Source organism: Bos grunniens, chromosome 7, assembly GCF_055505025.1.
Source record: "Bos grunniens cultivar Pamir isolate PY7600 chromosome 7, Bosgru_T2T1.0, whole genome shotgun sequence".
NCBI classification, from domain to species: Eukaryota; Metazoa; Chordata; class Mammalia; order Artiodactyla; family Bovidae; genus Bos; species Bos grunniens.
Window position 1 is genome coordinate 97,793,756 of NC_141171.1, and position 25,814 is coordinate 97,819,569.

The window sequence follows — 25,814 nt, forward strand, 5'->3', positions numbered from 1 at the left end:
CTCTGATAAATTCTCAAACAGCCCCCGAATACAGAGGTTGAACATAGCTCCCCAGCAAGTTTTAAGAGGAATGACAACCTCGTGACACTGACCAGATTTCCCCATCATAGTCAGAGCATCTCTTCTTCTGCTAATTTACTTCAAGAGGCTTCAACAGCTTTTGGACAAATTCAGTTTCTGGTTTGTGCTAGGAGAGATTACATGACTCAAATTATTTAAGCTCTCCTTAATTTTTCTCTGATAATGTTCCCATAAACCTGGAATATTAAAAGAACTGTTTATCATTTTTAGGATGATTGTTTTTCTAAAAGTTGGCATGAGGCTTAATCAGAGTCATAGGTAATCTGAAATGCACAAGATATATCAAAAGTGACATTACTATGGCTAAAAGAGGGAAAGCCAGTAAATGGATTTAAAATGAAATTCTTTAGCTCACCACTGGTAACTTAAAACTCAAGTATAATTATGTTCGTTAAGAGCTTCAAATTTAGGGATACAAACTATATAGACCCCTTTTCAGAAAGGACCCTGTCATTTTATTATGCTTTTGCTTCAGAGCAGGTGTATTTGCTCTATCCTTAACTCCTATTGTTTGCCTCGGTTGGGGTTATATACATGTCAGTTTCATGCTCCATGATGTAAACAGCTTTGCTAGTGATAAGCACTGTGGTCCTTTTATAATGACTATAAAGTGATAAAAATTATACTTTGCACTATGTACTTTTCTTCTAATCAGCTCAAAGCTTATGTCATAATCAATATGATAGCTTTTATATTGCTGTCGCAGGCTTTCATTGACATTCTAACACAAGCAGCTGTCATAAACCAACTAAAGAAGAATGAGGCCATTATGTCGGTCTCATTGATTCAAACTCAGTGAAAGTGGTCCATATGTCTCTAAGTCTTTTTAGCACTTTTCAGTTAGGACTTGAAACTGTTTGTTGAGAAGAAAGATGTGTTGTAATTTTTTTTTACTATATTTAAAACATAATATTTCCGCTCCTATTATAGAAATATGTAGCCACTGAATATCTCTTAGAAGGATGAGTTTACTTAAAGATTTTTTTTCCTAGAAACTGTAGTTGGTGCTACCCTGCCTGCCTCTATGGTGTTAATTGGTCTGAAAGGAGATTCCACTGACGTTCTCCATTTAAATCTCTCTGGGTGAAATACCCATATATCCTAATCTACCCATTTTCCTTGACTCAGTTTATTTAACTAACTTAAGACTATTAATAACCTGCGTGTTGGGATTTTATGCCTTAATATGGACTCTTTCCATTGGAGAAGGAAATGGCAACCTACTCCAGTGTTCTTGCCTGGAGAATCCCAGGGACAGGGGAGCCTGGTGGGCTGCCATCTATGGGGTGGCACAGAGTCGGACACGACTGAAGTGACTTAGCAGCAGCAGCAGCAGCATGGACCCTTTCCATGCAGAGCTTAAGATAAAGATTTGAATGCATCGTATGCAGACCGTTTACTGAGGGACAATCTTGAAAACAGGAGTGAAAAAGCAAAGAAAGTAAAATAGGAAAGAAGAAAAAATTTATATATAATGCAATATACATGTAAATACATGTATTTGGTACAATTTAGCCAGAGCATGTAGAGTGTGTCTCACAATTATTACAGTAGAAAAAGGGGAGGGCAAGTATATCCACTAACTCGCCTTGGACATCAACACCCAGCCGTTCCTGGACTGGTTTTGTTGATAGGCTGGGCAGGAGCTGTGGTTTTGGAGAGGGTCTTGGGTAGAAAATGTGTCTACATGAGGAGGCTTTGGTACAGGATGTTGTCAGCCTGCAGCTAAGAGTGTATAAAAGTGTGCCCTGCAGCTGTGGCTAAAATCAGAGGTAGGCTGCAGGGTGGGACCTGAAGCAACAGAATACATTTGGTATTCATATTAAATATTTAAAATTTACCTGTCATATCTTATGAAGCATATTGGCCTACACAAACTGAAACCATTTTGAAAAATGTACAAAGAACTTTTGCGACCTGCTACCCAGAAATTATGATTTAGGCCTTAGAAACATTAGATAACGTCTTGTTACTATAGTTAAGAAACCTGTGTATAAATCCATTCTTTCCATCATGCCTCCCCTTTAAAATGTATATTTGATACCTTTTGAGCATAATTAAGGAGAAAGACTTTGCCCATCTCAAGGATATCTCCGCCTATACCTGTGCTGTGAGATACCTAGTATACAGACTGTGAGTGGAGAACCCTCTTCCACCTAGCAACATCCATCACGCTTCCGGAAAAGTCACAGAGACACACGTGGCAGAGAACACTTAGTGCGTTTTATCAGATTATTGTGTACTTTTAAAACTTTATTTTTTTTTTTTGCTCTGGGGAATCGATTAGGAATTTTTGCAGTATTTGTAGTTCACTTATTTGTACAACCATGTAACAAATATTTGCCTTTGTTGTGTAGATCATGAATATCTTTTAAACTCCCCAAGTCAGGGACTATTTCGTTTATCTTTGTATATCCCGGCACTTAGCCTGTAGAAGACAAATATTTGTGAAATATAAAATTGCATTCATGACATCAAATGTCATAAAGGAGAGAAGTCAGAAAGTACTGTTGAGTAATCTCTGTGCGAGGAGTGTTTCATGTAGATTAGCCCATGTAATTCTCACAATAACCTTGAAGCAGGTACTATTATTAACCCTGTCTCACCAATAGGAAAGCTGTGATCAAGGGAAATATAATATCTGGACCGAAGCCATAAGGCCAGTTAGTTGAGGACTGAGGATTTAAATCCAGGCATCCAGACAGCGATCTTTTGCAGAATATTCTTGTAATAGTTATCCTACTATGGAGAAGCCTAGAAGGAAGGGGACGGTATCTAGGATCTGTGAAACCATTCTCTGATGTGAGATAATGTCCTTGCTGAATTCATACACTTCTGGCCTTCAGTGTGCCTGCTCATACACCTCTGTCACTCTCTCATAAAACTGTACCTCCACACTCACTGCACAGCTTTCCCTGAGCCACCAGCTCCTCCCATAGATCAGTGTAGGCCGTGGGCCAAAACACTTTGAGACTTTTACACCCACTTTATTGTCAATTTAAATTTCTGGTGTTCCTTTGCCACACTTTTTTTTAATTCCTTTCCTTCATCAGATTAGCCCCTTTATCTCCTGTTATCCTCAAAAGGGAGTACTGCTTATAGTTACAGAATAAGAGCAAATCACTAAAATTTCGGGGAGATGGGGGGACCTGCTTTGATTGTTATTGTACCTTTTCTTCTAAAACAACATAACTCAGTGTTTACAAGCATGAGCCAGATAGCCCATCAGACAGCCTGTGTCCTATTTCTAGCCCTGTTCTGTGACCTTAGGCAAGATATTTTACGTTTCTGGGCCTTCATTACCTCATCTGTATAATGGGCATAATAAGGGTATCTATCTTACAGGACTATTCGGACCATTAAATCGGTAAGTATATTTTAGTAAAACTTAGAGCATAGTGCTGGCATGTAATGACCCCTATAAAAGAATCAGATAAAGAAATATACTCCCATCCAGAAGTATACGTGCTGGATATTCCATTGTTAATCTGAGCGTAACCTCATGAATAAATTATTTGAACAAAGAGGACTCAAACAGTCAGCAAAAGCAAAAAAAAAAAAAATGGTAGCTATAACGCATCCAAAACAACATAAATTCTCATGTGCCATTATCAGTATGTGATTCCTTAAAGATAAACTATCTTCAGTTCAGCTCAGTTGCTCATTCGTATCCGAATCTTTGCGACCCCATGGACCGTAGCACGCCAGGCCTCCCTATCCATCACCAACTCCCAGAGTTTACCAAAACTCATGTCCATCGAATAAGTGATCCCATCCAACCATCTCAAACTCTGTCACCCCTTCTCCTCCTGCCCTCAATCTTTCCCAGCATCAGGGTCTTATCAAATGAGTCAGCTCTTCACAACAGGTGGCCAAAGTATTGGAGGTTTAGCTTCAACATCAGTCCTTCCAATGAACACCCAGGACTGATCTCCTTTAGGATGGACTGGTTGGATTTTCTTGCAGTCCAAGGGACTCTCAAGAGTCTTCTCCAACACCACAGTTCAAAAGCATCAGTTCTTCAGTGCTCAGCTTTCTTTATAGTCCAACTCTCACATCCATACATGACCACTGGAAAAACCATAGCCTTGACAAGATGGACCTTGGTTGGCAAAGCAATGTCTCTGCTTTTTAATATGCTATATAGGTTGGTCATAATTTTCCTTCCAAGGAGTAAGCATCTTTTAATTTCATGGCTGCAATCACCATCTGCCGTGATTTTGGAGTCCAGAAAAATAAAGTCAGCCACTGTTTCCCCATCTATTTGCCATGAAGTGATGGGACTAGATGCCATGATCTTAGTTTTCTGAATGTTGAGCTTTAAGCCAACTTTTTCACTCTCCACTTTCACTTTCATCAAGAGGTTTTTGAGTTCCTCTTCACTTTCTGCCATAAGGGTTGTGTCATCTGCATATCTGAGGTTATTGATATTTCTCCCGGCAATCTTGATTCCAGCTTGTGCTTCATCTAGACCAGCATTTCTCATGATGTACTCTGCATATAAGTTAAATAAGCAGGGTGACAATATACAGCCTTGACGTATTCCTTTTCTTATCTGGAACCAGTCTGTTGTTCCATGTCCAGTTCTAACTGTTGCTTTCTGACCTGCATACAGGTTTCTCAAGAGGCAGGTCAGGTGGTCTGGTATTCCCATCTCTTTCATAATTTTCCACAGTTTATTGTGATCCACATAGTCAAAGGCTTTGGTATAGTCAATAAAGCAGAAATAGATGTTTTTCTGGAACTCTCTTCCTTTTTTGATGATCCAGCAGATGTTGGCAATTTGATCTCTGGTTCCTCTGCCTTTTCTAAAACCAGCTTGAACATCTGGAAGTTCATGGTTCACGTATTGCTGAAGCCTGGCTTGGAGAATTTTGAGCATTACTTTCCTAGCGTGTGAGATGAGTGCAATTCTGTGGTAGTTTGAGCATTCTTTGTCATTGCCTTTCTTTGGGATTGGAATGAAAACTGACCTTTTCCAGTCCTGTGGCCGTTGCTGAGTTTTCCAAATTTGCTGGCATATTGAGTGCAGCACTTTCACAGCATCATCTTTCAGGATTTGAAGTAGCTCAACTGGAATTCCATCACCTCCACTAGCTTTGTTCGTAGTGATGCTTCCTAAGGCTCACTTGACTTCATATTCCAGGATGTCTGGCTCTAGGTGAGTGATCACATCATTGTGATTATCTGGGTCATGAAGATCTTTTTTGTACAGTTCTTCTGTGTATTCTTGCCACCTCTTCTTAATATCTCCTGCTTCTGTTAGATCCATACCATTTCTGTCCTTTATTGAGCCCATCTTTGCATGAAATGTTCCCTTGGTATCTAATTTTCTTGAAGAGATCTCTAGTCTTTCCCATTCTATTGTTTTCCTCTATTTCTTTGCACTGATTACTGAGGAAGGCTTTCTTATCTCTCCTTGCTATTCATAGGAATTCTGCATTCAAATGGGTATATCTTCCCTTTTCTCCTTTGCTTTTCGCTTATCTTCTTTTCACAGCTATTTGTAAGGCCTCCTCAGACAGCCATATTTCTTTTTTGCATTTCCTTTCCATGGCGATGGTCTTGATCCCTGTCTCCTGTATAATGTCACGAACCTCTATCTATAGTTCATCAAGCACTCTGTCAGATCTAGTCCCTTAAATCTATGTCACTTCCTCTGTATAATCCTAAGAGATTCGATTTAGTTCATACCTGAATGGTCTAGTGGTTTTCCCTACTTTCTTCAATTTAAGTCTGAATTTGGCATAAGGAGTTCATGATCTCAGCCACAGTCAGCTCCCAAAAAGCATTATTTGCCTCTAAAGTTTTCTCTCTCTCTCTCTCTTTTACTTTCTTTCTCTTTCTGCTTCTCTCTGCAGCTGTAAACTGTTACTTCAGACTTTTACTATTCTACTTCCTATGCACAAACAACACCTCCAGAATTAATTTATTGACAAGGTTTCCTGGGAATTCACTGAAGACAAAGATCACATTAACATCTACAGCACAAACACACACAGTGTGATCCCTGTGGCGTCAGATTACCTCATAAACACCGACAGGCAGGACTTATCCTCTGTTCTTATCTTTTTTCCTTTAACATTGACTGCCCTCACCACCTGCAAAAAGAACAGCTTAAAAAGATTAATTATTAATTTTTTAAAAAGTGACTTCAAACACTTCACAAGTCAATGTAGGAGGGGGAAAACCCCAGTAACTGGCTGAATAGTCGCACTTGACATTGACTTGATCATTTTATTTATTCTTTTTTTCTGTCCTGAAAACCTAAAGGGCAGTTCAACTTTATGACATCTGATATACAAATGCCTATGAGTTTAAGAATGTGCTGGTGTTAAAATATTTATTGGTTAAATCTGACAGTCATGTTTATAGTCTTATCTCCAAAGACCTGTGAAGCATATATTACTAAATGAAATACCTATATTGGGAAGTTTTGTTATCAGAATACATAATTTTCCTATTTAGTTTATTTGCACATACTTGCTCTAAGCTAAAGAATTTCAATGGCTTCTGGATTTTCAGCTATTTCTTTTAAATGTCTGTGGAACTGAGTATGCAATAAATCACTGTGATTGGCAGTTTTGGCATTTCACAGAGGTGAATCTCTAGCACTAACTGTGGGACCCAAGAATTTCAACACAGGATATCAAGCCTGTCAGACATTATGTTTTCCATTTTTTGAAGCAAAATATCGAGTCACCTTGGCCCACATGCTGTCAAGTGGCTGTAAAAATGACCTAAAAATCATCAGCTATAAAATATTTATAGTATGGGTATTTGGGATCTTTTCAAGCTCCAAAGAATTTAGTACCTTTGACAAATACTTTTGGTGCCTAAAATGTACAAGATACTGCCCTACTCTCTGTCAAGATAAAACAGGCAACCGACAAGAGCTGACATTTCCTGGTACTCACTCTGTGCCGGGCACTGCTCAAAGCATACACGAGTCGGTAATTTGCCCCACAGCCCTATAAGAAGGTGGCATTTATTTCTCCCATTTGAAAAATAAGAAAACAAAGCCCAGAGAGGAAAGCAATTTGCTAGAAGTCACATGTCTCTTAGGAGGTAGAACCAGGATTTGAACTCAGGCTATCTGAATCTAAAGCAGCTCTAATCATATTTTATTTTGGCCATTGAGAAGTTATAAGTATAATGGGAGGAAGAAAGGATGTAGGATAAATTTATAAATAATCATAGATCACACCATAAGATGTAGCAGTAAAAATGTTATGGGGTAGAAAAAGGGTTTGAACCCATTTTTATCAGAACTGAAACGTCTTTTTTTTTTTTTTTTAAATCTTTTTAATTCTAAATTACTTAAAATCCATCCTGAACCCTCCTCCCTCCTCCCTCCCCATACCATCCCTCTGGGTCATCCCAGTGCACCAGTCTCAAGCATCCAGCATCGTGCATTGAACCTGGACTGGCATCTCGTTTCATACATGACATTTCACATGTTTCAATGCCATTCTCCCAAATCTTCCCACCCTCTCCCTCTCCCACAGAGTCCATAAGCCTGTTCTATACATCAGTGTCTCTTTTGCTGTCTCGTATACAGGGTTATCGTTACCATCTTTCTAAATTCCATATATATGCGTTAGTATACTGTATTGGTGTTTGTCCTTCTGGCTTACTTCACTCTGTATAATAGGCTCCAGTCTTTTTAAACGTCTTATTAAAGAAAGTGGCATATTGATTGGCACATTAGGGGTGGTTAATACTGAAAGATTTAGAGCTGGCTCAAGGCTTTCTCAGTGGAGGGAAAGGCCAGAACTAGACACAGAGATGAAGGGATAGGAGGCATGGTGGGAGAACAAATGGTTCAATGTGGTACATTCGGAATACAGAAAAAGCTTAATGATAAGTCAACCTGGAAAGGTAAAATGAGATTTTAAGCAATTGAAGAATATTAAATACTAGCTCAAAGAGCTTTGCAACTTGGCAATGCTGAGGTTTTAGAATTTCTGGATGAGTAAAATGATTAAAGCACTGCTGGGGAAATATTTATCTAGCACTGGAATTTTAATATATTTATCATCTATTCCACTTTTCGTTTCAAACCATATGATATGAAATATCTATGTTAGGAATAGAAAATAGGAAAAAATGGAGATGAGAGGTATTTTTAGTAAAACCAAGATGGATCTAGTTACTATAATGCTTATGAAGTTTAAGTGAGTGCAGGGCAGAAAGTGAAGAAAAACTAAAGAGCCTCTTGTTGAAAGTGAAAGAGGACAGTGAAAAAGTTGGCTTAAAGCTCAATATTCAGAAAACTAAGATCACGGCATCCGGTCCCATCCCTTCATGGGAAATAGATGGGGAAACAGTGGCTGATTTTATTTCTGGGGGCTCCAAAATCACTGCAGATAGTGATTGCAGCCATGAAATTAAAAGACGCTTACTCCTTGAAAGGAAAGTTGTGATCAACCTAGACAGCATATTAAAAAACAGAGACATTACTTTATCAACAAAGGTCCATCTAGTCAGAGCTATGGTTTTTCCAATCATGTATGGATGTGAGAGTTGGACTATAAAGAAAGCTGAGCACAGAAGAAATGGTGCTTTTGAACTGTGGTGTTGGAGAAGACTCTTGAGAGTCCCTTGGACTGCAAGGAGATCCAACCAGTCCATTCTAAAGGAGATCAGTCCTGGGTGTTCATTGGAAGAACTGATATTGAAGCCGAAACTCCAATACTTTGGCCACTTGATGTGAAGAGCTGACTCGTTTGAAAAGACCCTGATACTGGGAGGGATTGGGAGCAGGAGGAGAAGGGGACGACAGAGGATGAGATGGTTGGATGGCATCATCGACTCAATGGACATGAGTTTGGGTGAACTCTGGAAGTTGGTGATGGACAGGGAGGCCTGGCACGCTTGAGGTCGCAGAGAGTCAGACACGACAATGACTGAGCTGAACTTGCAGGATGGATCTGGAGAGAGAAGAGCTCATGGTCAATGATCCCTGATTCCTCTCCTTGGGTTACCCTTGAGAATCACCAGGAGCACTTTCAATATCTCAGTGCTCAGGACACATCCCAGACCAGTTGCATCAGAATCTCTGAGATTCCAATCCAAATGTCAGTGCTTTTAAAACTCCCAGAGAGATGTTACTGTGCTGTCAGGGTTGAAAACTACTGCTCTAGTAATTTAAGTAATGAGACTTTGACCTTCAGGGCTGACATGAGAATGGAAAAGAGGGAAGGAATCTGAAAGATAGTTTGAAAGAAAAATCAATACTGCTTTTTGAAAACGCTGGGAAAATTGTTCCCAGAGCTCTATTCCTTTTTTTTTTTTTTTTTTTAAAGTCCCTTTTCACACATGATACACAAGTTTGGAAAATTTGACAAGCTTAACCAGAACGTGAAGCTTCATTGACGATGAGGCGAAAGGTTGTCCAGGGTGCGTGACTCATGCGACAGCGACTCACTCTCCTGTCTACACCTTAGAGTGACTACCGTCTCTCCTGTCTCCTTAGAGGGATTTTAGGCGCATCATATGCAATGATACAGAACAGAGACTCAGAGGAAAAGGCAGCACTACATTCATGTCAGCTATTAGTTTAAATAGAATCACACTGAGTAGGTTCACATTAAACTCATAACTACTCCCCTGGGGTGATAAACTAACCTCGTGATTCCATGGTGTAAATCACCTTTTGAAGGTGTTTCTTAGTTGAACCTCAAATTTTAGATCCATAGGTTGTGCTCACTGCTCGGCCAAGAGTTAACCCTTTCGCTACAGCAGAACCAACAGAAGCATAGGTTGACAGGCATTTAGAGAGTCCGTACTGGTTACTTTTAATTGAATAAGTGACTGGACATTAACAGCCAAGAAGTTTGCCCTGCTATCTTTATTATTTCCCATGTTTTACGTGGTCATGTTCAAACTGGCTGGAACAACGGGGCAGTTATAGTTACTCTACCCTTTGACTGCTGACCATTATTACTCTTAAAAACGGTTTTCAAATAAATTTGACTGAGCTACCAAACTTTAATTAATCAATTTTCTGTTGTGTTCTTACCAGCACATGAGGGAAAGAGATTAGAAAAGGGACAAAATGAGTTGGAACCACTCCCTTTAAAACTGCAATGCGGTTGCAACCTACCTCACACCATTACCCTTTGAAATCATATCCAGTCTCAAAATTATGAATATTAATTATTTTATCCAGTACTCTATGTTCCCAACATGCTTTACAATCACATTTAGTTAATCCTCATAAAATCCCATTGAGGCATGCTAGTGTTAATATTCTCATTTTATAGCTAGAGAAATCAAGGTTCAGAAACATTAAAAACAACTTGTAATTGAACAAGCCAGTTGAAAGGTGAGATTTTAAAGTCTATGTGACCTCTCTTTTTTTTTTTTTTTTTGCAGCTTACTGTCCTCCCTAAGAAATTTTCATGTTAAAGTGCTCACTGGATGAGTTTTCTTTCCTGTAACTCCAGAGCCTTATTGGGCCAAAAATCTTTACATTTGGTAATAGATCCATTAAGTAATCAATGATAGAATTTATAAAAGGTTACTTAAGTTCTCTGCAATTCAAGCATCTTTGTTAAAAAAAAAAAAAAAAAAGTACTGATCCAGAAAACTGAGACATTGGGTCTAAGATAATTCCTGAATCACACACTGCTTCACATTGTGGAAGTGGTAAGAAGCAGAAAGCCAAGTGACAGGTCCAGGCCAAGAAAAAATTTATAGATGTTTGCAGGGAAGTCAATGTTTTATGTTTTGCCAGTATTTTCCTGTTTCTTCCCTCTCAATTGTATCACTGTTTAACCAACAAAATGTATCTATCTGACATACTGTTACTGGCAGCCTGCTGTGGGTCAGGCACTCCATGAAATACTGGAAATATACAAGGATGTATAATAAATACACATTCCAGCCCTGTGGTTCACAGTTTAGTAGGGGAGATAGACATACTCGTGCTGAGTGGGAAGCAAGGTGGGGTGAGAACATGAAGGAAGTACCAATTAACCAACTAGAGGAAGAAGGAGATGCCCGCAACAGAAGCTGTGACAGCCAGGTGTTCCGTGAGCGCATGGGAGTTGCCTAGGAGAGAACACAGCGCATTAAGGGAGGAAAAGAGAAAGTGGCATTCTTCCTAGGGTGCTTGGTTACATTCTAACAGGATACCAAACCATAACTAGAAAGAGCAAGCAGTATTTTCCTGATCTGGGTTCTTCTCTGCTATTTTTTGTTTGTTTGTTTTTCCAAATTGCAATCCGTATTCAATAGCTCATTATCCATTTTCCACAGCTCAAGTCTAAGTAGTCAGGGACCGCAGAAACATAGTATATGGTTAAAAGGTGGACACTACTAATGTTGGGAACCTCCAATTCAAGGTCACCAGCTGGAGGAAAAAGGAGAGAGAGAAGAAAAGAGAGAGAGAGGACATAAAAGGAGAGGAAAGAGAGACAAGCAGCGACTGGCCCTGATATTTACAAAAGAGTGCTCTTGGATGTGATCACATTTGGACTGGGCCTTAAGAGCTTATTGTATCAAATGGATTAATGGTTGTGGAAGTGCTTTGTAAAATGAAGAAACTACACGAATAAGTGCCATTATTATGGAGAGTGAGCTTCGGCCTCTAATAGAAATGGGTCCCACTCTTGCCAGGTCTGAACACAGCTGTGCTCTAGAGCTGTCGGATCTGAAGGGAAGATAGAGATGAGAGGTCTGGGAGGATCTGAAAGACCATGTGTGTGCATGGGCGTGTGACCTCCTTCGGCTCTGTTGCATTTCAGGGAGAATTTCCTGTGCCTGTTCAGCCGTAGCCTGCCTTTCCTGCAGGATATCAAGCTCCAAGTTTACAGTTCCTATCAGGGAGCCTCTTTGTTTGAACAAAGCCTCATTTGTTAGGAAGTGTCACAGATCAGCGTGTATCAGATGCAAGATTGAATGTCCCTCAAGCACAAAGACATGCAAAGCTATGCCAGGATACCAGCAATGGGGCTTTTCACCATGAGAAAACAGATGGTCAGAGTGAAAAAGGCCAGTCTTTATGGCAAAGAAATTCTTCCAGCCCACACCCTCACCCCCAACCCCTCCCCCGGCTCCATTTCCCCATTCACCCTCCTCCCCCTACTCCTCTTTCACTCCATTGCACTGACGGAAACATTCGATATGCGGCAACATCATCCGATGTTTGTGTCTTTTTAATTAAACCAAGAGATCAGGAATAGGGACGCCCTTGTCTTTGTGGAGAGATGATTTCAAAACGAAGATAATAGAACCTCTTTCTCTGCAGGCTTTCAAGAGGCTTGTGTGTAATTTGTCCTTTGCAAGAGCAATCAAAGATAACCGGTGTGCAATTGATTACGGGCTTTGTGTCCTTTTAATTACTTGTTTCTACACACTGGTTGAGTTACATGCTGAAAGCAGATCTGTCTGAGTTCTCTCTAAGCTGTAGTGCTTTCTTTTGCTTACATGGTTTAATAATAAAGCTATTAGTAAGCCACCACCACATAGAACAATCCTATCAGACTGGGATAGATCTTGATTCTTGCCTTTCTTTATTCTTCTAATAGGCTATTAGATGTTTTTATGGAAAACATGGCTAAAGAATGCTACATCATTGCTTAACTATACAAAAATATTCTACAATTTCAGGAGGGTAAAGTCTGCCTTATTCCCAAAGTAGAGTTCACAGGGCAGAAGGATTAGAGCTTATATAACATGTTTTCAGTTCTTTTTAATTAACAAAGACTACATTTTTTTCTTTCTCTTTACTGAATACTATCTATCAACTGATATAGCTAAATTCTCTTGAAAAACCATAGGAAAAAAATTTCAAGTTTAGCACAATATATAGATCAGATTTTTGTATTGTTTGTATTCCATGTACTGAAAAATGTTGTCAAGTCAGTAAATGCCAAATGAGAATATAGGAACGATTTTATTACTATTTTATGTTCTCCACCTAGAAGTTGAGAGAGATAAAAAAAATAAATAAATAAAAAGGCGGGGGAGCTTTCCAATAATAGAAAACTGACTAAATGTCTATGCCACTATTTACTTACCTTCTACTAATTTATGCCCTAGAGAAGAAGAAAAGCTAAAAGTTGTAACCGTGTAAAAGAAACCCATTTAATTTCAATATGTCACTTTTGAGACTACAGCGGCTGAGATAGGAAATGAGTGGAAAGCTTAGCAAAGTGTGTGATCCCCACAAAAGACACTAAATTCAGGGGCCTCGCCTCCTGTTTATCAGATCTCCATAGACGGGAGCTCCCTACAAATGGTGAAACTAACCCGCACTGTCGGGAAACCTGTAAGCTTGGATCCCCACCCACCTCCCATGCTCTCAGGTCCTGTAAGAATCACTGCTGCTTGGCATTATATTCCTCCTCCTTCCCAGAAATGCTGTCTACTTTGCAGGCCTGTATCTGTCTACAAAATGTCCTCAGCAACATGGGAAATATAGAAACTTACCTTCTTTGAAATATGATTCCTTCTGCCGAAACAGCTTGTAGTCTATGCAAGGAAATAAGTCTTAAACAAGTGAAATTGTCAATAAAATAACAACTGAACATGTGCCATATGATCCTACAATCCAACTCCTGAGCATGTATCCAGAGGAAATCATAATTTGAAAAGACACATGCACCCCATTGTGCATTGCAGCACTGTTTACCATAACCAACACATAGAAATAACCTAAATGTCCATCAACAGATGAATGGATAAAGAAGATGTAGTACATATATATGATGGAATATTAGTCATGAAAAGAGTGAAATAATGCCATTTGCAGCAACATGGATGGACATAGAGATTATCATATTAAGTGAAGTAAGTCAGACATGAAACAACAGACTGGTTTCAAATAGGAAAAGGAGTCCATCAAGGCTGTATATTGTCACCCTGCTTATTTAACTTATATGCAGAGTACATCATGAGAAATGCTGGGCTGGAGGAAGCACAAGCTGGAATCAAGATTGCAGGGAGAAATATCAATAACCTCAGATATGCAGATGACACCACCCTTATGGCAGAAAGTGAAGAAGAACTAAAGAGCCTCTTGATGAAAGTGAAAGAGGAGAGTCAAAAAGTTGGCTTAAAGCTCAACATTCAGAAAACTGGCATCCAGTCCCATCCAGTCCCATCACTTCATGGGGAATAGATGGGGAAACAGTAGAAACCGTGGCTGACTTTATTTTTCTGGGCTCCAAAACCACTACAGATGGTGACTGCAGCAATGAAACCAAAAGATGCTTACTTCTTGGAAAGAAAGTTATGACCAACCTAGACAGCATATTAAAAAGCAGAGACATTACTTTGCCAACAAAGGTCCATCTAGTCAAGGCTATGGTTTTTCCTGTGGTCATGTATGGATGTGAGAGTTGGACTATAAAGAAAGCTGAGTGCTGAAGAATTGATGCTTTTGAACTGTGGCGATGGAGAAGACTCTTGAGAGTGCCTTGGACTGCAAGGAGATTCAACCAGTCCATCCTAAAGGAGATCAGTCCTAGGTGTTCATTGGAAGGACTGATGCTGAAGCTGAAACTCCAATACTTTGGCCACCTGATGCAAAGAGCTGACTCATTTGATAAGACCCTGATGCTGGGAAAGATTGAGAGCAGGAGAAGAAGGGGACAGCAGAGGATGAGATGGTTGGATGGCATCATTGACTCAATGGACATGGGTTTGGGTGGACTGCGGGAGTTGGTGATGGACAGGGAGGCCTGGTGTGCTGCGGATCAAGGGGCTGCAAAGAGTCGGACACAACTGAGCGACTAAACTGAGCTGAAGTCAGACAAAGCCAAATACTATCTTTGTATTATAAGTCACTTATATGTGGAATCTAAAATATGATACAAATGGACTTAATAGACATAAAGATTTAATAGACAAAAAAAACAGACTCACAGACTTGTGGTTTCCAGGGCTTGGAAGTGGGGAGGGACGGATTGGGAGTTTGGGATTAGTTCAGTTCAGTCACTCAGTCGTGTCCGACTCTTTGCGACCCCATGAATCGCAGCATGCCAGGCCTCCCTGTCTATCACCAACTCCCGGAGTTCACTCAGACTCAAGTCCATCGAGTCAGTGATGCCATGCAGCCATCTCATCCTCTGTCGTCCCCTTCTCCTCCTGCTCCCAATCCTTCCCAGCATCAGAGTCTTTTCCAATGAGTCAGGTCTTCTCATGAGGTGGCCAAAGTACTGGAGTTTCAGCTTCAGCATCATTCCCTCCAAAGAAATCCCAGGGCTGATCTCCTTCAGAATGGACTGGTTGGATCTCCTTGCAGTCCAAGGCACTCTCAAGAGTCTTCTCCAACACCACAGTTCAAAAGCATCAATTCTTCAGCGCTCAGCCTTCTTCACAGTCCAACTCTCACATCCATACATGACCACAGGAAAAACCATAGCCTTGACTAGATGGACCTTTGTTGGCAAAGTAATGTCTCTGCTTTTCAATATGCTATCTAGGTTGGTCATAACTTTCCTTCCAAGGAGTAAGCGTCTTTTAATTTCATGGTTGCAGTCACCATTTACAGTGATTTTGGAGCCCAGAAAAATAAAGTCAGCCACTGTTTCCACTGTTTCCCCATCTATTTCCCGTGAAGTGATGGGACAGGGGATTAGCAGATGCAAACTATTATAAATAGAATGGATAAACAACATGATGCTTCCCAGGTGGCTCGGATGGTAGAGAATCTGCCTGCAATGCAGGAGACCTGGGTTTGATCCCTGGGTCAGGAAGATCCACTGGAGAAGGGTATGGCAACCCACTCCAGTATTCTTGCTTGGTTAGAATTCCATAGACGGAGGAGCCTGGTGCGCTTCAGTCCATGGGGTCACAAAGAGTCAGACACAACTGAACGACTAACACTTACCCTTTCACCTACTGTATAGCACAGGGAACTATATTCAATACCCTGTGGGAAGCCATAATGGAAAAGAATATGAAAAAGAACTTATATATGAAGCAGTTTGCTGTACAGTAGAAATTAAAACAACATTGCAAATTAATACTTCAATAAAATAAATTTTAAAAAAGTAAACATGATGAACTCTAACTTAGAAGGAGTTCAATACACATAAAGCAGACAAATGAGACCTCAGACTAAGTGAGATGTAAGCTGTGCTGAAGCATAAATAGATATAGAGAAGACTGGGAAAGGCAAAGAGAAAACATTCTCAAATGAGGCTTCACGAGGCAGTGATGAGTAGAGCAGGAGGTTTGAATAGGAAGAAGTGGAAAATTAAGAAGCACTGATAATATCAGCCTTTCAATTACAAAGATTCTTAAATGTCAGACATTCTTTTTTAAAAACCAAATATTTATTCAGTGCTTTCAGTGTGATGTGTTAAGCTAAGTACTGGAAATGATAAAAGGAGCAAGATATAGTTTTTGTCCCCATGAAAATCACCATCAGGTGGAAAATACAAGCTCAGCCTTTCAAATGTCATAAATTACTGTGTATTTATATGCCATTCCAGCAGATTTTCATAGCTAAATTAATAAAATAATGCTGTTTATTCGATATGTTTCTCATATACCGAGATAATGGATTATCTTTCCGATAGTTATAGCACATAAATATGTTATGCTCCTCCATGTTGGCTATTAGTTCTATTTTATGAATCTTATCATGTTTCTCTTTTGTTTCCCCTTCCAACTGCTTGTTTTCATCAGCATTTTCTGTCTCCATTATCACAGAATTTGATTCAGCATTTACTGGATCTCTTCTCTGATGTTTAGGGGCTTCCCTTGTGGCTCAGACAGTAAAGAATCCACCTACAATAATGAAGACCTGGGTTTGATCCCTGGGTTGGGAAGATTCTCTGGAAGAGAGCATGGCAACCCATCCAGTATTCTTGCCTGGAGAATCCCCATGGACAGAGAAGCCTGGCGGGCTACAGTCCATAGGGTCGCAAAGAGTCGGACACAACTGAGCCACTAACACTTTCACTTACTTTCTCTGATGTTTCACATTATCAGAGTTCTTCCACAAGATTCCATCATTTCCTAAAGATTTTATTAAACACACACATACCCCAGATTCTTAGAATGCTGGAGCGTTGATGTGATAACCACAGTAATCTGATCTTTAGGGAACCACACCTAAGCATTACAAATATACAATTTAATGAGATATATGTCTAAGCACTGCATTTATATAGTTCTATAACAGAGTTATGATTTAAGTACTATGAGAGTAGGGAACGAAGGGCCAACTAGCATGAAAAACGTGGAGGTAAATTTATATAGATAAATTTCTTTGGATGTAAAATGAGTGTTCATATAATATAATCTAAAAACAGATACTAGAAATTCCTATCTCCTCTGCATCTCTTCCTTTGATGAATCTTCTAAATTATTTAGAAATGTAGCATTTTTTATTTCCTTCTCTTTCAAATGCCCGCCCTACAGACCGTGCATTGTCAGTGGGCTCTGATGCAAATCGCTTCGCAGCAGAAACCACTCTGCCATTATACTCTAATTTGCAGCCAAGCTGGCTTTCAGCTGGTGCCTTGTCCTTGGGCTATCATTCACTGTCAGGACTCTCCAGGGTGCACCAGCTGCTCTCTTAACGGAGAGAAGGAGGGAAGCAGTCATATGTCACTGATTCCCCAAAAGAGCCTGCCTTGACTACCACGATTCCTCCTTGGTTCCGGGACTGATAATCGTGTATCCAGGATCAGGGCGGCCTCTGGGCAAACTGGTGAAGTACGTGATATTTTCCTTAGTTAACATCTCTTTTCCTTTGGCCCTACTTTCTACCATGTCTCAGGCTGGACTTGGCCATTCCAAAACTTATTCCGGCTACCATCTCTAGATAAAGATTCAATCTACTAGAACAGTAATTTTCAACTAAAGGGTTAATATTTATCCCCGAAGTATACTTTACACGAGTGGAATGGGTGTAAAGTCTCGCATACAATGTCAGGCAGTTTATAAGACTATCCTTGAAGCCAGCCTAGGATAAGAACTGCTGCCTCAACCTTCTTTCCTGTTTTCTCTTTCTTCCTCTCTCCATCCTTTTTCCCATTTCTCACATCTCATTCTCTGATAAGAAAAACATTCCAATCAAAATCATGAGAAAGTGTTCAAAAAGATTTTCACTATATTTTTGAAACCTAATTTGCTTTTTTAGGAAAGTGTAAGTGAAATAACTGAAAATAGAGCTGGTTAAAGCCAAACTTCAACTAAAAGGAACCATGGATTTATTTCTTGTGTATCCTCTGGCCACATAGCTGCTGTCGAAACAACTGCAATAAACTGGTCTAATGAAACCTTGGGTACAGCACATAAGGAATTCTGAAGAGAAATTTCACATTTTTCTTCTTTTTGAGAGTAATTAAATATCAATTTAGAGAGACTAATGGTTAAAATTTGCTCCCCTTTGGACTGAGCAATGGTGATTCAATTTTAACAGCTGCCAAGTGCCTCCCAATGATTATGTTTTCAAGAAGCAGCATTTGTTTTATAGCACAGCTGCAGGTGGTGCTTGCTTATCTGTAGGCAGGATTCTGCAACAGCCAACTAGGAATCGCCTCTCCTCCTATGACTTTCAAAATGTCTGGGGCCTTTTCCAGAAATGGAAAAAAAAATTTTTTTAAGGTTAGTAAGAGCACACCATAGGTAATACATGTACAAAATAATTGAGAGCTAAAGGAAAACATAAAAAAAATACAATACTATGTTGCCATCCCGTTCTAGTATCCCCAAAAGTAATTGTTATCACAGGCTTCTGAGGTGACACAGTGATCACCTGTGCTCCAAGGACTCCTGTCAATGCAGGAGACACGGCAACCCACTCCAGTATTCTTGCCAGAGAAATCCCATGGGCAGAGGAACCTGGCGGGCTACAGTCCAATAGGTAGCGAAAGAGTCAGATGTGACTTAGCAATTAGAGGAAAACAGTTGGACACAACTTAATGACTCAACAACAACCCTAGGCATCTCATTTGAGTATTTCATGAGATGGATTAGCCCCAAAATTCCATAAGATGGATTAGCTCCAAAATTCTGATTAATTCCTCTTGATAAAATACTTTAAATGATCTTATCATTTCTGTACTAAACTTTAAAAAAATTGAAAACATTCTTTTTGAGCAATTGTATTGGGTGACGTCTTAGCCGATCTTGGATCTTCATTAGGATCATTAAAAAATATATATGATCATAAAGCTAAAAAAATCTTTCTTGGCCCTTGAATGGAAATTTTTCAATGTGTGAAACAAAATCAGGCCATGTCGGTCCTATATACCAAAGCGAAAATGACAAAAATGTGATGTATCACTGTATCCCCCTTGATGCCTATTTCAAACATTGCTAATTGTTTATATTTTCTGCTTAGCCCAGGCACAATGTCAGAATGCTTCTGAACATAGTTACACATGCATTCAAACCAATTGTTTGAAAGTGACAGATGAGATAAAGCTCATTCTCTATCTCTGCTAGATCACTGATAGAATCACTGGGCCATCGCAAATGCAGCAGAACCACTTGTCTGATCCTGGATTGAGCACAAGGGCCCAATGTAACTCTTTTCTCTTCCATCAGACAGGGGCCGAGGTGGTACACTCCGGCCTGTGGGCCAAATCTGGCTGTACTGTTTCTGTATGAAAGTCTACTAGAAAAAATGGCCATACCCATTTGTTCACATGTTATGCATGACTGCTTTCCCTGCTTTGAATTACATAAACCAGAAATTCCACAAGCTAGGTCCAGTTGGGTCTTTTCACTTTTATACAACAATGATAGGTATTCCAGAACTTTGGATTCTGATTTGCCACCTTGGATATCATTATCTCCTCCAACCAAGGACGTTAAAAATTCCTATGTTACAAGAAAGAACAAAATAAGAGACTATTGGCTTATAGATCCCAGTGGCATTTGTATGTAAAGAGCCATGAAACCATGCTCCTAGCACTGAAAACAGACATGCAGTGTGATATCAAAGCCAAGGTTCTAGTCCCTTCCCCCACCTCTGCTTCCCATCAGCTCTTTCCCCAGCATGGAGATTCAGGCTTGGCTTGTACATGTTCTGGAGGCTTTTTCTAAGCAGAGAAAATTACTCCCCAGTGAGTTCTCTGGTCAAACACCATGCAAAACCTATCTGCCTTTCCTGCTGTGGCCAGCCCTGAGGGTCACTAAAGCTCTGATAAAGAGGTATGCCTGTTAACACAGCATTACACTGCAATTATAAATTTTTATATGTAAGCTGCTATACATGGCTTCCCAGGTGATGCTAGTGGTAAAGAATTGGCTTGCCAAATCAGGAGACACAAAAGATTCAGTTTTGATCCCTGGGTGGGGAGGAAATAGCAACCCAGTCCAGTATTCTTGCCGGAAAATTCCATGGACAGAGGACCCTAGTGAGCTACAGTCCATGGGGTCAGAAAGAGTCGGACACGACTGAAAGACTGAGCACAGCATATATACAAGCTGTTATATGGGGCTTCCCTGGTGGCTCAGACAGTAAAGAATCTGCCTGCAATATGGAAGACCTGGGTTCAATTCCTGGGTCAGGAAGATCCCCTGGAGAAGGGAATGACTACCCACTCCAGGTTTCTTGCCTGGAGAATTCCATGGACAGAGGCTACAGTCCATGGGGTCGCAAAGAGTCAGGCACAACTGAGCAACCAACATGAACTGCTACATACATTTATGTTTGCCAACTCTGATAAATCTAATAATTCTTTGAATAGCGTTCAAACAATAAAACCTCTTGTTTGTTACCTTTATAAAGCATCAAATCAAAATATTTCCTCCAGGAGTTTTAAGACACAAAAAAGAGAAAAGGGTGGGGTCAAGTGGGGAATTAATGTCTCTTGAACCCCCTCTATGCCTTGAGCTTTATGCTTTCCCATACGCAACTTCATTTATTCCTCATGGCATCCTGTGACACAGAAATGATTCTACTTATTTTATTGAAAGTTTCCTGACATGGATGAACCCAGCAGACAATTGGTCACGACATTGCTGACTAAACTAATGAAACCTCACTTAAGGTTTTTTGCAGAGTCTGAATCCCGTATTGCTGTGGAGTGCCATAGATACTTTTGTTGCTGTTATTCCAAAATTCTGATATCAGAAGAGAAGGAAATGCAGGGAATAGAAAAAGAAAGGGGGAAAGGTAACGAAAGTGTTGGGGAAAGAGGCAGTGGACAGAAACCTTGGGAAAAAATTTAAAATTATATATTTCTCACGCTCAAGCTTATTGTTAAAGCATATTCCCAAAAGATAATCCCATCTCTAGCTGAGGAACCAGACAAAACCACATGTGTCAGCTATGAGCAGATGTATATTCCACAATATGTGCTGGGAGGACAAAAGTCCTTTGATGGGAACTTTAAACGATATTACTTAATTCCACCGTACCTGACGCAAGTAGGACACATTTCTGAGAGGTTTTGCTGTGGCAAGAATAAAAGGATCTCAAACAGGAAATTCCTGCTGGGGTTCTGTAGCTGCTCTATTGTGAATACTGCAAAGTCAGCTTAGGCAGCCTAGCATTGTGGAATGGCTAACTGCTCACAGTATGTCTGTTCCCTTGCAAACCCATGTGAACTCACCACAGAGGGAGATGTTGCTGGGACTGAACTCTGCACATAACAATGAAGACTTAACAGCAGTCCACTGTGGGGGGAACAAGAGGTCAGGGGCAGCCTCTGCCTCTTTAAGAGGCATTTTCCAACTGACTGGCAAATGCTCAGCATTTCAATTCCTGCTTCGCAAGGAAAGGAAATGAATTGCAACTGTATTCCACTGAGTTTTAACTATAGACAGACTTGGTGGGTATCTTTCAGATTTACTCAGCTTTATTCTATATATTCTTCTAGCAGTTTAATTTGCAAGCAACAGCCTTCAACAAAACCAGCTCAGATATCATTCAAATAATTTATCTGTTTTTGCTTCCCAGCTGCACACGTTTCAGAAAAAGGCAGAGTCAATGATGTATACTGGAGATTTTTCTTTTCTTTCTTCAATCCAGATTTGGCCAATCCAGATTAGCAGTTAAACTGTTTTCTTTTTAGGACATTCCCAGAATTCGCTGATCCCTAACAACTGTTGTTTCTCCGCACCACCCTTCCAGCCGTTACAGGGAGTGGTGAAGAGCTTGAGGTCTAGAGACAAACCATCTGAATTCACATTCTGGCTCTGCCACTTTGTAACCTTGGGTAATTAATTAGTCTCTATAAACCCCACTTTTACTCATCTATGAAACGGGGGGATTCTGACTTGTAGGGCTTAATGAAGTTCAGTGAGCTAATGCAATCAAAGCATTTAGCTGAGAGCCTTGAATAGAAAAAGAAAAACTTCCTCCCCGCCACCGCCCTCTGATCCCCAGTACTTGTTGGGGGGGTGGGCGGTGGGGGGCGGTGCTGCTGTAATCATTTGTTCTGATTGTCACAGTGCTTTATGGTCCCCTTTTTTAAAAGTCTTGTGTAAACTTCTTATTTTCCCTTTAAATTTCCCTTCCCATGATCTATGACTCCTACCTAAACCATTTCTGATAGTGTTTCCTAGTTCCCCAGGAGTCCAACAACAGACTGTTTCTATTTCCTTCCATCTTGCAATGCAGTATCCTTCCCTCTAGATTTAGCAGTAGGAAAAACAATGTGAGAGGGAAAAGTACAGGTGAAAAAAAAAAGAGAGAGAGAGAGAGAAAGTAAAGAAAGCTAGATATATGTTATGCTGCTGCTAAGTCACTTCAGTCGCGTCCGACTCTGTGCGACCCCATAAATGGCAGCCCACCAGGCTCCACTGTCCCTGGGATTCTCCAGGCAAGAAAGATATGTGCTATACTTGCCTTGTTAAAAGATTAGGATACAATCTTTTCCTGGTATCTCATTGTGGTGATTGAGATTAACCATCTATTTGATATTTAGGTCACTTGCATTAGAAAAAGAAAGAAATTATAATTCTTTTACCTTCAAATCCTATTTTAGTACAGCTAGGAGAAGGCAATGGCACCCCACTCCAGTACTCTTGCTTGGAAAATCCCATGGATGAAGGAGCCTGGTAGGCTGCAGTCCATGGGGTCGCTAGGAGTCGGACATGATTGAGCTACTTCACTTTCACTTTTCACTTTCATGCATTGGAGAAGGAAATGGCAACCCACTCCAGTGTTCTTGCCTGGAGAATCCCAGGGACGGGGAAGCCTGGTGGGCTTCCATCTATGGGGTCGCACAGAGTCAGACACGACTGAAGTGACTTAGCAGCAGCAGCAGCAGCATACATACTTTTACACTTAGTACTTGATAAACTTTAAGCTGTTAGGTGGCTTTAATAGAAAACTGGATCTATTTAAAAAAAACAAGTCTATCCCTTAAAAATAGCAACACCACCTTCTTGAGGCTTTCTGCATTAAGTCACTTGCTTTCACAAAGCAATGCCTTCTGCCTTCAGTCATTTATTTTGGGGTATACAATCCCTGCAATTCTTGATAAGGAAAAAGAAAAAGACTGTAAATCATGACAAATAGAGAAGAAAAAAAAAAAAAAGAACCAAAAAAAAAAAAAGAAAAATGACTCTGATGTGCTGAAGACTTCTGTGTGAAATGCCCATCATCCTCTCCATTCACTCTGAATTAAGCAAGTGGTGCATGACATGAATGGAAGCTGGATCAGCAGAAGGAGGTCTACAATCATGCCCATCTGGTATGCAGGTGTTTGCACAGAATCTCCCCAGCCAAACTTACAGAGGGTGGCATTTTTGTGGAGCTGACTCCACACTAGGACAGAGAAAGAAAGAGAGGGAAACCACGCATTATAGTAAGTGATGCCACTCTCAGTTTCCACCTACCTTCAAAGAGTTGTGCTCAAATTTCATCTGCAAAAAGATCTCTTAAGAAACTTTGTAAAAATTCAGAGGCCTGAACCCTTCCCAATAGATTTACTTTAATTGTATACCTATGGCATGTTCTGGAAATCCGCTTTCGACAAACAATCTAGGTTATTCTAATACAACTGTTCCTTAGTCTGTATTTTCAGAAGTACGGCTTTAAGACATAGAATACAATGGATAAAGAACATCTAGAAAATAAATACTTTTACAGTTTACAGCCATTCTCATTATGTGAATATTGACTACATAATGCCTGTAGCATTCACAAACATATTAGAATATTTAACCAGAAAACACACAAACTCTGAATATCATAAAACCTTTTAAAAGTAATGTGTGTCCTTATTTACTAGGTCCAATACCTACAAAGGGAAACTAAGCACAAGTCAAGTTTGAATGCTAGTGATTCCTTAAACCTATCATAAACCTTTGCCCAATTTCACTTGATTCTTTTGGCAACTGGATGTGAGAGTTGGACTGTGAAGAAAGCTGAGCGCCGAAGAATTGATGCTTTTGAACTGTGGTGTTGGAGAAGACTCTTGAGAGTCCCTTGGACTGCAAGGAGATCCAGCCAGTCCATTCTGAAGGAGATCAGCCCTGGGATTTCTTTGGAAGGAATGATGCTCAAGCTGAAACTCCATGTCATGCGAAGAGTTGACTCATTGGAAAAGACTCTGATGCTGGGAGGGATTAGGGGTGGGAGGAGAAGGGGATGACAGAGGATGAGATGGCTGGATGGCATCACTGACTCGATGGATGTGAGTCTGAGTGAACTCTGGGAGTTGGTGATGGACAGGGAGGCCTGGCGTGCTGCGGTTCATGGGGTCACAAAGAGTCGGACACGACTGAGCAACTGAACTGAACTGAATATATCCTGTGTATTGCTGTTTATTGTCTTTTTTTAAATCACTATCAAATATAAATGAATGTCCCCTAAAAATTCTTCTCTGAAACAGCTCTCAACAACCAAGAACCACTCACCTACCTACTCACTTATCCCAAGATTGGGAAATAGAAAAGATGAACCTAAGAAATGTTCAAAAGCCAGATCATATAAATATCTTTGAATCAGGTTGAGTTTAGACTGTCTTCAGTAGGTGATGGGAAATCATTGAAGCTTAGAGGAACACCATGATCACAGTTATTTCATGGATTTCACATAGACTGTAAACTTTAAGGGTTTTGTGATAAAGTATATGAACAGATTCTGCTGAAAATAAAAAGGTTATGTCTTAAATAGCATATTGATATGGTAAAATTACAAGTCATTAATTATTCAAACATCAATCTAAAGTAAAGAAAAAAACTAGAATGTAGCACTTCTCATTAGCCTTAAGAATACATTTCTAAGAGTAATGTCCATTCAATAAATATTTATTTCATGCCTATATTATGTTAGGCACTGTGCTGGGTGTTGAGAAGAAAAGCAAGGACGCTGTCCACTCTCAGGGTGTTTACAGTCTACTGAGGCAGACATTGAATAAATAATCAAACAAGCTGTGGGTTTTCCACATTCTCTTTGCTATTCCTGCTATTCCTAGCGGTATGATGCTTTGATTTCTTTTCAAATGGAAGGCTTTTCCATATTCCTTCTATTTTAGGGACTCCTAGCAATCATCAGAGGTCTCAAACTGCCTGCAGACCTATTTTTTTTGGCCCATTCAATGCTGAGGTCCACTGGGTTTGTTGTTGTTGTTGTTGTTTAATTTTAATTCATTTCCAACATAAAATATGAGCTTCCAATTTCTCTTGAATATTTGGCCCTACTGAGCCTCAGTTTCCACAAGGCTACAAGTGTCTGGAGCTGAGTAGCAGCTATCCTTTTCAAAAGTAAAATGTTCTGTCCACTTGGCCAACTTTAAGCCCAGTCCCTATCACCTCCTGACATGCAGATCAAGAGTCTGCTGGCATTGATCATCTCC

At 40.1% G+C, this 25,814-nt stretch overlaps 2 long non-coding RNA genes across 4 annotated transcripts in view; one reads left to right on the forward strand and one right to left on the reverse strand.

Annotated features, from left to right (window-relative positions):
• Window positions 1-25,814, reverse strand: part of LOC147370019 (uncharacterized) — a 66,735-nt gene that overhangs the window by 39,891 nt on the left and 1,030 nt on the right. The gene's annotated exons all lie outside the window — the stretch shown is intronic.
• Window positions 17,435-25,814, forward strand: part of LOC147370020 (uncharacterized) — a 160,704-nt gene continuing 152,324 nt past the window's right edge. For both annotated transcript variants that reach the window (XR_015168311.1, XR_015168310.1), the window contains exon 1: window positions 17,435-17,763. This is a non-coding gene — a long non-coding RNA (uncharacterized LOC147370020). The remainder of the gene's footprint in view (window positions 17,764-25,814) is intronic.